This window comes from Mus caroli, unplaced genomic scaffold, assembly GCF_978045245.1.
Source record: "Mus caroli unplaced genomic scaffold, Mus_caroli_1 scaffold_15, whole genome shotgun sequence".
Classification (NCBI taxonomy): domain Eukaryota; kingdom Metazoa; phylum Chordata; class Mammalia; order Rodentia; family Muridae; genus Mus; species Mus caroli.
The window spans coordinates 50,898,291-50,910,692 of NW_028227270.1; the positions used below are offsets into that span (position 1 = coordinate 50,898,291).

General features: G+C 46.1%; 1 long non-coding RNA gene across 1 annotated transcript; it reads right to left on the reverse strand.

Annotated features, from left to right (window-relative positions):
- Positions 1 to 1,863: 1,863 nt before the first annotated feature.
- LOC110308617 (uncharacterized) lies at positions 1,864 to 10,232 on the reverse strand. Its single transcript, XR_002379580.2, has 4 exons — positions 10,169 to 10,232; positions 7,997 to 8,043; positions 2,934 to 3,097; positions 1,864 to 2,226 (listed from the first exon to the last, which is right to left on the reverse strand). It is a non-coding gene; the product is annotated as an uncharacterized LOC110308617 (long non-coding RNA).
- Positions 10,233 to 12,402: the final 2,170 nt, after the last annotated feature.

Here is a 12,402-nt window from a genome sequence, read left to right on the forward strand (position 1 = left end):
TTCAGTACAAGCACCAAAAGCCATGGGATGCTGTGCACCTACTAAACCCCGCACAGACACATGTGGAGTCAAGCCTCATTCATGCCCTAGGCATTTATCAGCCCACTCAGTCATGATGTCTCACACTTGGGAGGCTGAGGCAAGAGGATTGCCAGGACGGTAAGGCCAATCTAGGCTAAAGAGTCCTGAAAGGCGAAGACAAACAAAGGACAAGAAAAGCAAACACAGACATTAGTGAAAGATAGCACTGACTTAAGAAGAAGGCCATGGGATACAGCACAGTGGCATTTAACATGGGAGAAGAGAAAATGGATAATGTTCAATGAGATATCACTGAGAGCAAAACTGGTGAAAGACATCAGTCCACAGATTCAAAGCACCCAGAAAATGCCAGTGAGGACAGAGGAAGCCATTGGGAATGCCTGAAGCGACTGCTGGAAACCAGAACTGAGCTGCAAAGAGAGAATGACCAGGGAAGTCACAAGAAAGAGCACGAGGCGGCAAGGAAGCTGTGAGCCACAGGAAAGTGCACGGGGTGGCAAGGAAGCTGTGAGCAGTGTTTTCAGCAGAGACGTCACCAGGAACTCTGAAAACCCATCTTGAAAATACTAAAAAGGCACATGAGTGTGAACACACACCAGCACCAACCTGGAATTCTCCATCCTGCACCAACTGGCCTCAAATGTGAAGATGAGCTCTAATAGTACCTACCGTGAAATACAACTTCTGAAATGAGATTGCAGAAAGCAAGTGTATCATCGATTACCAGTAGTCACTGGTGCTATTGATTGCCAGCAATTGATTACACAGAGGAGTGTAATGGGGCAGGGGGTGGGGGTAGGCTTAGGTCTTACTCCGCAGAGTGTGAGGGACCCCTGCACTGATGATCCTGACTGTAGCTACTGCCTCTCTCCTGATTATGATGCCTTGCTGCCGTGTGTAAACTGTGATCATGGAGGACATGGAGTCTCTGGCTGGCAAATGCACATGAGTCTAGTCTTCTCCTGGAATAAAAATAGTTAAATGGGGCAAAATGAGCACATGTTCAAAAGACAAAAGGTAAGAGAATTTTCCCCCATCATTTCTCTCCAAGCATCACTGGAATAAATTTCTTCGGCTGGAGAGACAATTACATAATTCCAAACCTGAGTCCTTTGGGAGCAATGGAGAGCCTAGAATGGCACACATTTGTGAATATATGAGCACTGAGTAATGTGAGACTCTGTTCATCACTGTGTCTGTCTGACTGACTGCCTGTCCATCTGCTCTCTCTCCCTCCTGGTATATGTGTGTGTGTCTCAGACCTACATGTAGCCCCAGCAATTGTACCTTGAATTTCCACACAGCTGTCCTTGCAGCTTCCACAAGAATGTCGACTTAGGAATCAAAAATACCCTCCTACCTAGTCTCCATCTCTGTTTCCTGTTCACCCGAGGCTTAGAATGAGATAGAGGCTATCAACTGCCATGTGCCTTTGTGTCCTGGGCGTTCTGCCTGTGTACATGTAGAGGCTGGGCTGAATCTGCTGAAACCAAGAGCCAAAAACTGTTCCCACCCCTTTGCTTCTTTCTGCCAGACATTCAATCATAGAGATATAAGGTCTGAGTACTGCAGTCTGTCTGTGTGGCATTCGTCTGTCAGTAGAACTGTCTGTGTTCTGTCTCTGTGTGTGTCACCCATCTGTCAGTAGGTCCCTCTATGGACTATTGCTTATATTATGTTGTGATTCTCAAGACCCAGACCACCCCTCCCTACCTCGTTATGGAAGACCGAGACCAGCACACTGGCCACACCCCCCTGCACCAGTCACTCATCCAGACTCAGGGAGACGGGTGGCCTAGTATGAGAGGTCGTTTTATTTGGAAGAAACCATTTCTGAAGTGATTGATGAGCACAGCTCCCAGCTGGCATATTTGGGGACAAAGACATTCATATTTCTGAGTCTAGACTTCGTAAAGTGAGGGTGTTGCTCTCCTCGCTGCTAATTCTTCATGATGTGTGTGTTCATTATTTCCTTCGGTGAAAAATCGTAGGAGACTTCAAGGTTGTTAGGCTAATCCACTCCATCTCAGGGTCTGTGTGATTTTTAATCACAAGGTGCCTCTTTGTCCTCAAGGACGATCACATGACTGACTGCTCTCTGGTGAACTCAGCAGCCAGGTGAAGGTCAGGCTCTCAGGGGATGGTGTGGATTAATGCCTCGGCAGACACAAGTCCCAGACAGACCTGAAATACAAAGGCTTCGTCCAAGCCACCTGGATGATTGCAACCCATGCGTCCTAATCTCCTTTCTGTCGTAGTGATAAACACCACCAACAAGAGCAACTTGGGGAAGAAAGGGCTCATTTCAGCTTACATACTCAGGTCACACTCCATCCCTGACAGAGGTCAAGAAAGGAACTCAAGGCAGGGACCTGGAGGCAAGAACCAAAGCAGAGAACATGGAGAAGTGCCACTTACTGGTTTGCTTCCCATGACTTGCTTGGCCTGTGTTCTTAGACATCCCACTGAGTGAGAAAAAAAAGAAAAGAAGGGAGGGAGGGAGGGAGGGAGGGAAGAAGGACATGGCTGTTCCTAAGGTGGAGGAAGAGAATGTTTATTGTAGTTAAGGAGAGCACACCCCGAGGCAGAGATCTGAGAGAGTCCAGAGTGGACCTCACCAGACTGAGCTGGGCCATGTGAGAAAAGGGGGGGGGGGGAGGGAAGAGGCATTGAAGACCAGGACGGGCAGCCAAGAGACCTGAAAGGTAAAGCCCAGGTAACTAAAATAACTGGATTGTTTAGGGAAGGACAGCTGTGGGGAGAGTAGTCTACCCCTTGGGCTGGAAAAGTTTAGAGTAGAGAGCAGGGAATGCCAGCCAGAAGGACCCTGTAACAGAAGGATTCTGGGAGAACTTGGCAGCAAGGTCTGCTTTGATATGTTAAATAGATACCTCATCTTTCAGACCTAACACCCAGGACTATCTTGCTGGGATGTCGCTGTTCAAAGTGAGCTGGATCCTCCATATCGACAATTAAAATGCCCCACAGCATGTCTGTACACCAATCCGATGAAGACATTTTTTCAGTTGAGATTCACTTTCCAGTTGATTCTACCCTGTGTCAAGTTGAAAAAAATATTAATTAGCATCCTAATCTAGGCCAAGTAAACAGAGGCATGTGGCCCCTCCAGCTCTCTGACATATCCCTGAAATTTTGCAAAAATACTCTGATTCTGTGTCTTTAACCAAAAAGTTCATTTTGGTAATCTGCCTCACCTTCAGTAAGGGCCCCTGTCCTCCTTGCTCAGGACTGCTTACACAGAGGTCCACATAGAACTCAGCTGCAGCTGCTGTGCTGTGTGGATAGCCTCAGTCAGTACACAACTGTGTGGAGAGAACAGGAACCACTCTCCAGCTGGGGCAGGTGGCACAGTCCAGGGTAGAAGCTCAAGGTGGGTCATAAGTGGGGGAAGGCATCAGTGACAGCCCCAGAGCCTTCTAAGAACTTCAGTCACAAAGGTACACACTGCAGACTCAGCCCCACCCTCCTTGTGTGTGCCAGTCTTGGTCTCTACTCTCCTTCTTGCTCTCTGTGAGTGGGCCTGAGCATGGACAGGAAGGATAGCTAGCCCACCCAAGAACCCAGCAGAAGCCTTTAGTCACATTTCCACCGTAGTTGTACATTCTGCTGCTCATAAATGCTTCTTGCATATTCATAGCTTGGGTTCGAGGCCAGGGCTGGTAGCATGGATCAATATCATCAATATTATGGATCAAGCTCAGTTCCTGCCAGCCCAACCGACATCTTTGTATTGTGACCCTCTGTGCTGGCTGAGGATTGTCTCTAGAGAACCAGATCTGCACTGGGTAACTGAGTAAGATGTCCTTCAGTTTTCTTACGGTACCCATAGTTGGAGAATCCCTTCAGCTCATTGTTTTGCACAAATACCAAGCTGTTCCAATGCAACAAAGGCATTTCCTAGACTCCCGTTGGGAGGCTCTACACTTCCTTACACTACTCCAGACTCTGTGGCCCTTGTTATGCATGGATGCCCACACATAAACTCGTCTCCTCCTGTCCCTCCCAGGGATGTGCACTGGATGGTTCCCTCTAGGGTTTTTGCCTAAGAACTACGTAAAGTAGCAAGTTAATGTATTAGTTATATTTGTGTCGCTAGGACTGCAGTCCCTGACAGGGACAAGGAAGGAAAGATTTATTTTCACACACTGTCACACTGAGTCTCAAGTCCATTCATAGAAGGGAAGTGATGAGAGCCATAACGGCCACTTACGTGGGGTCAGGAACACGTGGTAAAGCCTCCTCACATCATGCTGTACACAGGAAGGAGGCAGAGAGCTGAGCTACCTCTAGTAAACTATGTCCACCAACCTGGCCCACTTCCTAAGGTGCTCATGCCTTCACAAAATATTACTATCAGGAACAAAGACTCAAAATGCCCCCCCCCCCCAACGTGTCTGATTCAAGTGTAAAATTCTCATAACTGCAAAGACTCCTTTCTTTTTCTTACTAGAAAATGCATCTAGTCCAACTCCAAGAGCAGCCAATGGTTTAAAAGATCTAGTGTCACTCAAAAGTCCAAATTCAGAATCCCTACCAGCACTCAAAGCAGTCTGGCAGCTTCACCTTGTGAAACAGAAGACAATGTCACAGGCTTCCAACCTGTGATGTCACACAGTAAACACTCTTATACCAAAGAGGAAGAAGAGAGGGGACTGAAGGCCAGTAGGACTCTCTACCCTGGGGCTCAGAGGCACCAGCAGGACACCTGACACCCATGGCCTTGTCATCTATAGCTCACATCACCTCTCTCTTGCCCTGGCTCTACGCATTGCCTGTGACTTCCTTTTGTGGGCTTCCCATGTTCATGGCATTTCCAACATCCTGTCATCTCTATTGCAATCTATACCTCATCTTGGCAGCTTTATACATGGCCCTCTTTTTTAAAAGGTGTATCTGTGTGTGTGTGTGTGTGTGTGTGTGTGTGTGTGTGTTCATGCAGTACCCATGGAGGCCACACAGAGCTTTAGACCTTAAGTGGATATTGGGAACTGAACCTGAGTCCTCTACAAGGGCAGCCATTGCTCCAGCCCCCTTCTGGCATTTCTGTGGGGAATCTGACCATGACGTATATTCTCTGGCCTCGAGTTTTGTTTTGTGTTGTCTTTACCCCCTAGACTATTGATGGAAGCCTTCCTGTGCTTCTGAATCTCACATTTTCCTTGCATGCATGCAACATTCATACTACATGACAGTGCCATGATTATTCTGAGCAGAAGCTCCCATGCTTGGGCCATGGTTTGAGTGGCTAAACATGGAAAAACATGTCTTTACATGCTTTCATGCAAGCAGGAGAACCTGGACAAACTCTCACCAGAGGAAAGCATTTTAAATGTGTTTATGGTTTTATTTCCTGGAGCCTGGGATACGTGGGGTCTCACAAGTCTGTGAAATCTCACAAGTGTACAGAATAACTTCTTTCCTCCTGTGCTGTAATAGTGCCCTTTTTGCTTCTCTGTGTGAGACACTAACCTGTAGCACAGGGTTTTCTCTGCAGCTTTATGTGGGCTCATCTGGCAAGCTTCAGTCTTTTTCTGCATCTTTTTATTCTGCTTTTTGCTCTGGGTTCTCACTGTCAACCTGACTAAAAGCCTCTGGCTGCAACCAGGACACAGCATGAAAGCTATGATTTCTTAACTTATATCTTGCCCAACCTCACTCTAATTCAGGACAAGGTAAGAACCTAAAACAAACCGTCTGGGTTCAGTCCCAGTAGGGTCCTTGTTCTTGATCCAGGCATCCTTGCACTCTGGTGATCTTTTGTTCTCCCAGCTCTTCCTTGGCTTGTCTAGTCCACAAACCAGGTCCTCAAGACAAGAACCACATGATCTGGTCTAGATGCACAATGCTGTCACTTTTCTGAGTTGGATACTTTTATGTTGCTGAGACATTGCCTCCCTGAAGCATGTAAGGGATTATTGATATTTATTTGGACTCCTGATCTCATGGCTCTTGGTCCATCATAGCAAAGGAAGGCTGTGGGAGAGCTCAATTCATAGGAGCCTTCACTGGAGGAGATTCGCATCACGGAGGACCAGGAAGCAGGTGAGAGCCAAGCATTCCCAGAATAGGCTGTATTGATTCGGTGATATTTTTTTTCCCCTGTTACAAGATAATTGACACCTGTTGGCTTTATAAAATAGCACATTTACTTATTCACACTTGTAGAGCCTGGAGTTCAAGGTCAGGCAGCCTCATCAGTTTGGTCTCTGATGGGAGCCTTATGGTGGGTGACATCACTGCAGTGGGATTCTGTGTACATAGGATGACTATGGCCAGAGAGAAGGCCGGGGAGCTGCAGGGCAAAGGATCCTTTTTACAGCAACTGTCTCCCTTTGAGGAACTAGTCTAGCCCTTGGAGTACTTCACCCCAAACTGACTCCCCCTAGGGATGCTGCCACATACCCCTTGGTCCTGTCTGGTAATGGTCCCATGCCCTCACAGTGGAAATCAACTTCCAGCGTATGAGCCACTGAGAACAAATCACATTCAAACCAGGTCAGTAGCTAACATCCCTGTCTCCAGTAATTCTGAATAGCCCCCCAAATGGCTACCTTTCTATGGGAAATGTTGATTGGTTGAAACACATGGCCTCTGTACCATGGTGAATAGTTTGTGGAAGAATGTGAGAGGTAATAGAAGTCAGGTGTGACTAAGTTCCTACAACAATTTTCTGTTTCCTTGAGATCAGAAAGTTGCTTATAGAATCAGTAAGTCAGAAGTAACAGAATATAATAAAATTGAGTAACTTCTCGGGGCTACAATAAAGCCAGCACACTGCACATTGTGTTAGACATACCACCAGCTTCCAAAAATAAAAATTTATCAGGGTGACACTTCTGCATTGTTAAGGATCTTGTGGGATAATTTAATGGCAAGCATTCTGCAGTCCACTCATTTTGCTGATTCAAATATAGCAAAGGACTTATGGGAAATGTCGCAGGGAAAGACTCACCCAGGAGCAGAGGCTGATGGGAGATGTCACAAGGAAAGACTCACCTGGGAGCAGAGGCTGACACTTAGGGATAATTGTGTTCCATATACATGCAGAAATGAAGAAAAGTAGGGATGCACTTTAACTAAGCAGACTGAGGAAAGGCGCCTCCGTCTACCTTTGCAGAGGTCCAGCCTGTTTGCTCACTTTATAGACATGTCATTGGGAAGAGGCTCCACTGGGGATGGACCTCTGAGAGACACACACACCTCCAACCCACATCCAAACCACACATTGCACAGGTCTTTTCAAGTCTTTTACCCACCTGTGAAATGGGGAGATGCTAAACCACCTCCATGAGTGAGTGTGTGTTTGGACAGAAGTAAGTTCCACACACAGTTAGTGTACAGGGTGAGCTGCCACTTATCCTGAAAGACAACAGCCTGGGACGCAGTGTTGAGTGTGAGTAACCCATCTTCCTTCTCCAGGGCCTCCTGCTCCAAGAAGTGACCCTGGCAATGGACTCACTTAGTGGATCCAATCTTCCCAGCTGCTCTTTCCAAGTCAAGGAGCCTCATGATGCCAAGACACTGGATCACCAGGGTGCTTAAGGGCATCGCAGAACAGAGTCTGGGCAGCTGAGCTTGGGGTCTTTGGCTGCTTTGTGCTCTTGTTTGGAAGAGCCAGTTGGTGGTCAGCTTACATTTTCTAACTAGAGCCACTGATCACATCTGTCATTGCCATGCGATGCATTTCAAAGGTAGCATGTATTTATTACTCATCACACACAAAAAAAATCACTGATGAATCGAAGTACATGTAACAGGGTGCAGGCACCACAAGCCTTGGGTATCTGGAGAGGCAGGACAGTGTGGCAGGTGGTGCAGAGTGAAGATCTAACAGGTTGATTTCAGGGCCCCGTGGAAATCAACTTAGTCCTCAAAAATAAGTGGAAACACTAAGTGTTCCAGAAAATGGCTCACCTGTTCAAACATAACCCACCTGTTCTGTGTTTCCTGATCTTCATCTAAAGCTTGTGTTCCAGTCTCCTGCCACCATCAGAGGGGAACACGGGAGGGGAACAGGTAAGAAAGCAGATGCAGAGACATCCTGTTTAGATCTTTGACCTGTTGTACAGTAACCCTGTCTGGTTTTCCCAACCCCTCAGCCTAACTCCCACACAGAGATATCCTGAAACCTCATCTAATCTGAGCCCCCCTTATAAAGAGCGTCACCTTCACCTCAGATTCTTCAGCTTGGTGAGCCAGGCACGCGAGAGGCAGTGCAGGGCATCCTGTGTGCACATGGGCTTGCAGGAGCTCCTGTGAGCCTGCCAGGCCTCTGTACTTTCCTTCTGAAACACGGTTCCATCCCCCAGTCATCCATCTCACTCTTCTGCTCTCTCCGGGCTTGACAGTCATTCTTTCTGATTCCTTTGTCCTGTTAAATCACCCCTCATTTGGCTTTGCATTCTGGCTGTAATATGGCTATTATTCTAACTGCCCTTGCTGTCATTCCCCGTCTACATGCATTTGGGAGATAATTCAAACTATGAATTTTGTGCTTCAAATTAATAGTTTTCTTAATTACAAGGCCAGATTTAGCCGAGGAGGCTACAAGTGAAGTGGGCACACTCATCTGTTACTGGTGTCAGGAGAATCCTTAAAACTCTCTGGAAACACACGTGGCAGTAACCCTCAGGAGGCTACCTTCATTAATCCTCCTTAACCCAGCAACTGAACTCCCGAAAATCCCATCTGTGACATAAATTTCAAACCTAAGCACACGATTATGAAGATATTCAGGATAGCATTCTTCATAATTATCACCAAATTTTCCTATAATAGTAAAATGACCTCAAAAATAGAGAAAGGATTCTCTGGCCTCACAGTGCATGGATATTAGTGTAACTGTGACTGTGTGGACCTATAGGGATACATGATTGGGTAAAAAGAGCTGAGATGTGGTTCCCATCTATGCTCAAATCCCATGGTCCTTGAGTTCTACACACTTAAGGGCCAGGGCCTCAGAGGTGCAGACAGCAGCCATGTGTTTTGCTCACAAGCTCTGTGGGCCACAGCATTATACAGAAAGGAGGTCTGGTCTCTAGCTTAGAAAAATGGACCATCTAGCTACATGACCAGGGCTGGGAGCTATAATAGGGACCCAGAAGCACTGTAAGCTTCTTCACTTAGATGCCAGGTCCTTTGGGTTGGGCTGTTTAAAGGTGTACTCACTGGGACAGTTAGTTGTTAAACATTTGTTGACACATGGCCTTACAATATGGCCTGGTCTTCTGGATACAGGGGACTTGCACTAAAGAAGGGTACTTCTTCCTCTGTGTCTGTCTGTCTTTCTTTCTTTCTTTCTTTCTTTCTTTCTTTCTTTCTTTCTCTCTCTCTCTCTTTCTTTTTTTTTTTTTTTTTTTTTTTTGAGACAGGGTTTCTCTTTGTAGCCCTGGCTGTCCTGGAACTCACTCTGTAGACCAGGCTGGCCTCAAACTCAGAAATCTGCCTGCCTCTGCCCCCCAAATGCTGGGATTAAAGGTGTGTGCCACCACCGCCCAGCTGTGTGTTTGTTTCTATGTCTGTGTCTATGTGAATGTGTGTCTGTGTCTGTATCTATGTGAGTATGTGTCTATGTAAGTGTATGTATGTGGATGTATATGTGTGAGTGTATGCATGTGTCTGTGTGTGAGTGTATGTGTCTGCATCTATGTGAGTGTATATGTCTGTGTCTGTGTGTCTGTGTCTGTATCTATGTATGTGTCTTATGTGAGTGTGTGTGTCTTTGTCTATGTAAGTATATGTATGTATTTGTATATGAGTGTATAAGTGTGTGTTTATGGCTGTGTATATGTGAATGTGTGTGTCTTTATGTGTTACATGTGTGTATCTGTTTGTTTCTATGTGAGTATATATCTGTGAGTGTGTGTGTGTGTCTATGTCTGTGTCTGTCTATGTGAATGTGTAGGGTCTGTGTCTATGTGAATGTGTGTGTGTGTGTCTGTGTGTATGACTGTGGATGTGCATGTGTTTGCAAGGGTGCCCATACCCATGCAAGCAGAAGATGGCCCCAGTTTTCAGTCCTCCTCAGGCACAATTCTCCTGAAATTTTGAGACAGGATCTCTCACTAGAACCTTATTAGGTTGACCAGTAAGTCCATCCACCCACCTCTGTCCCGCAGCCCTGGGATTGTAAGCACATGCCTCCATGCCCAGGTTCTTACATATGCAAGTCTTTATACCTGAATAGCAAGACTTTACCAAGGAAGGCTGAGCTACAACCTTACCCTAGAGAACGAGAGTTCTAAAACTGCCTTCCACTTAGAGACCAATTAGAAGCTGCAGGGCCTTTATGATGTCACTCTAGAGGTCACACACAGTCACTCCCATCACTACTGACTCGAAGCCAAAGTGCCTCCCTCATCCCTGGGACGCTCATGTGTCATGATGTTCATCAGAAGAGCACAGTGGGGAGGGTATCACTTCAGGTTTTGGCACAGCCACCTGAGGCTCCATCAATTCTTCCATCATGGCAGGAGGAACTGCACCATATTCTATTGCAGTATTGCAGGATGAACCGCACCCTATCCTCAGCTTCTGGGGTGCATCTGTAGAAAGCATCTTCCCTTGTTTCAGTTTTGAGCATCTATTAGTAGAAGTTAAAGTCAAAAGCATAAGTTTTGAGGTATATTAGTTACCATCAAGGCTCACTAGACCCAATCCTAGAAAGGCCCCAGGAAGTGGATCTCAAATGTATTACAGTCAGTGTTTGTTTATATCCACATGAGGATTGCATGAGAAATGACCTGTGTGGTCCTGGGTAATACACAGAATATTGCACAACGCAGACACTGTGGAATATCCATTGAACAGAAACATCAGGGCAACAGTGACATGCGTGAAGAGTCTGTGCATGTTCCATGCAGATGAATTTTAGCCCGGGACTTGACTAGCATTTGGTTCACCCCACAGAGATAGACCCAGTGGGCATGGAAGGAAGGCGTCATCATGCGACTTCCCTCAGTTTTAAATATTTAGAAGTTAAGTGTATGTTTATCAATCACCTTTCCATTAGTCATTTACAGATCCCTATCATGTTTTTGTCCTCTGAGGCTATATAGTGACACTTGAATGTCACTTCTTCACCTAGACTGCAGCTCACTGTGTGCAGGCACAGCTGTGTGTAGATCACAACATGTGGGTTGGGATTGCAGAAGAGTTGGGAAAGTTTCAACAGGCATATTATATTGCTGCTCAATTTCTAACAGGAAGGCAGTCCAGATGTGTGTTAAGTCACACTTATTTCTACAATGATGTTTGTCTGTTGTATGTTAATTCACATTCTGCTTTCCTTTTCATTGCTGAGATAAACACAGTGGTCAAAAGCAGCTTCCAGGTAATAGTCCATCACTAAGGGCAGTCAGGGCAGGAACTCAAGACAGAAACCCAGAAGGAACCAACAACACTGATAACTAGCACGCTGGAGTATCCTATTTTATGTAGCCCTGGCCCACCTGCCTAGGGATATGGCCCATAATGGCCTGGGCCTTCCTATCTTAATCAGTACTTTCAAAAGGTGTTCCACATAGACCTGGGCAGATGGCTCAGTGGTGAGCATCATTTGTTTCTTTTTCAGAGAACCTATGTTTGGTTCCCAGGGACCCATATGGCTGCTCACAACTATCCATACCTCTGATTCTAAGGGATCTGGTGACTTCTTCTGACCTCTACAGGCACCAGCACACAAATGATATACACACATACACACAAGCCAAACACTAGCATAGATCTTTATACACACAAGCCAAACACTAGCATAGATCTTCATACACACAAGCCAAACACTAACATAGATCTTTGACATTGGGACCAGGCACACATGTGATGATATACACATACATACATGTAAGCAACACACACACACACACACACACACACACACACACAAATGATGAAAGGTACTATTTTCCACTCAAGAAATGTGAGGTTACTGAGGTCTCCACAGGCTCCCAGCCGGGAAGCAGGCAGGGTGAGAGTCATTCATGAGCAGGCCAGACTTCAAAAGGTGACACCCAAGTATGAGTCAGGACAGTCATCTTCTGCATGCAGGTTACACAGTCCCTTCATCCCTGCCATAGAGAAAGCCAATATCCCCTTCCACGATCTCCTGTTTTACTTAAAAATTTGCTTTCGTGTCATGAATAGAAAGGAGTGATCAGAAAAGACATGTTATATTATCTCGTCTCATCCATCAGCCCTGCTCACTGGGCCACCCAACCTACCCCCTTCTCCTGTTATTGTTTCCAACCCTTCTGGCTGCTAAGAGCCTTGTGTGGATTATTCTCCCCTCTTCCCCATCTTGGTCAGTTTCATATTTCCTCTCATTTTCATAAAAAGGAGAGC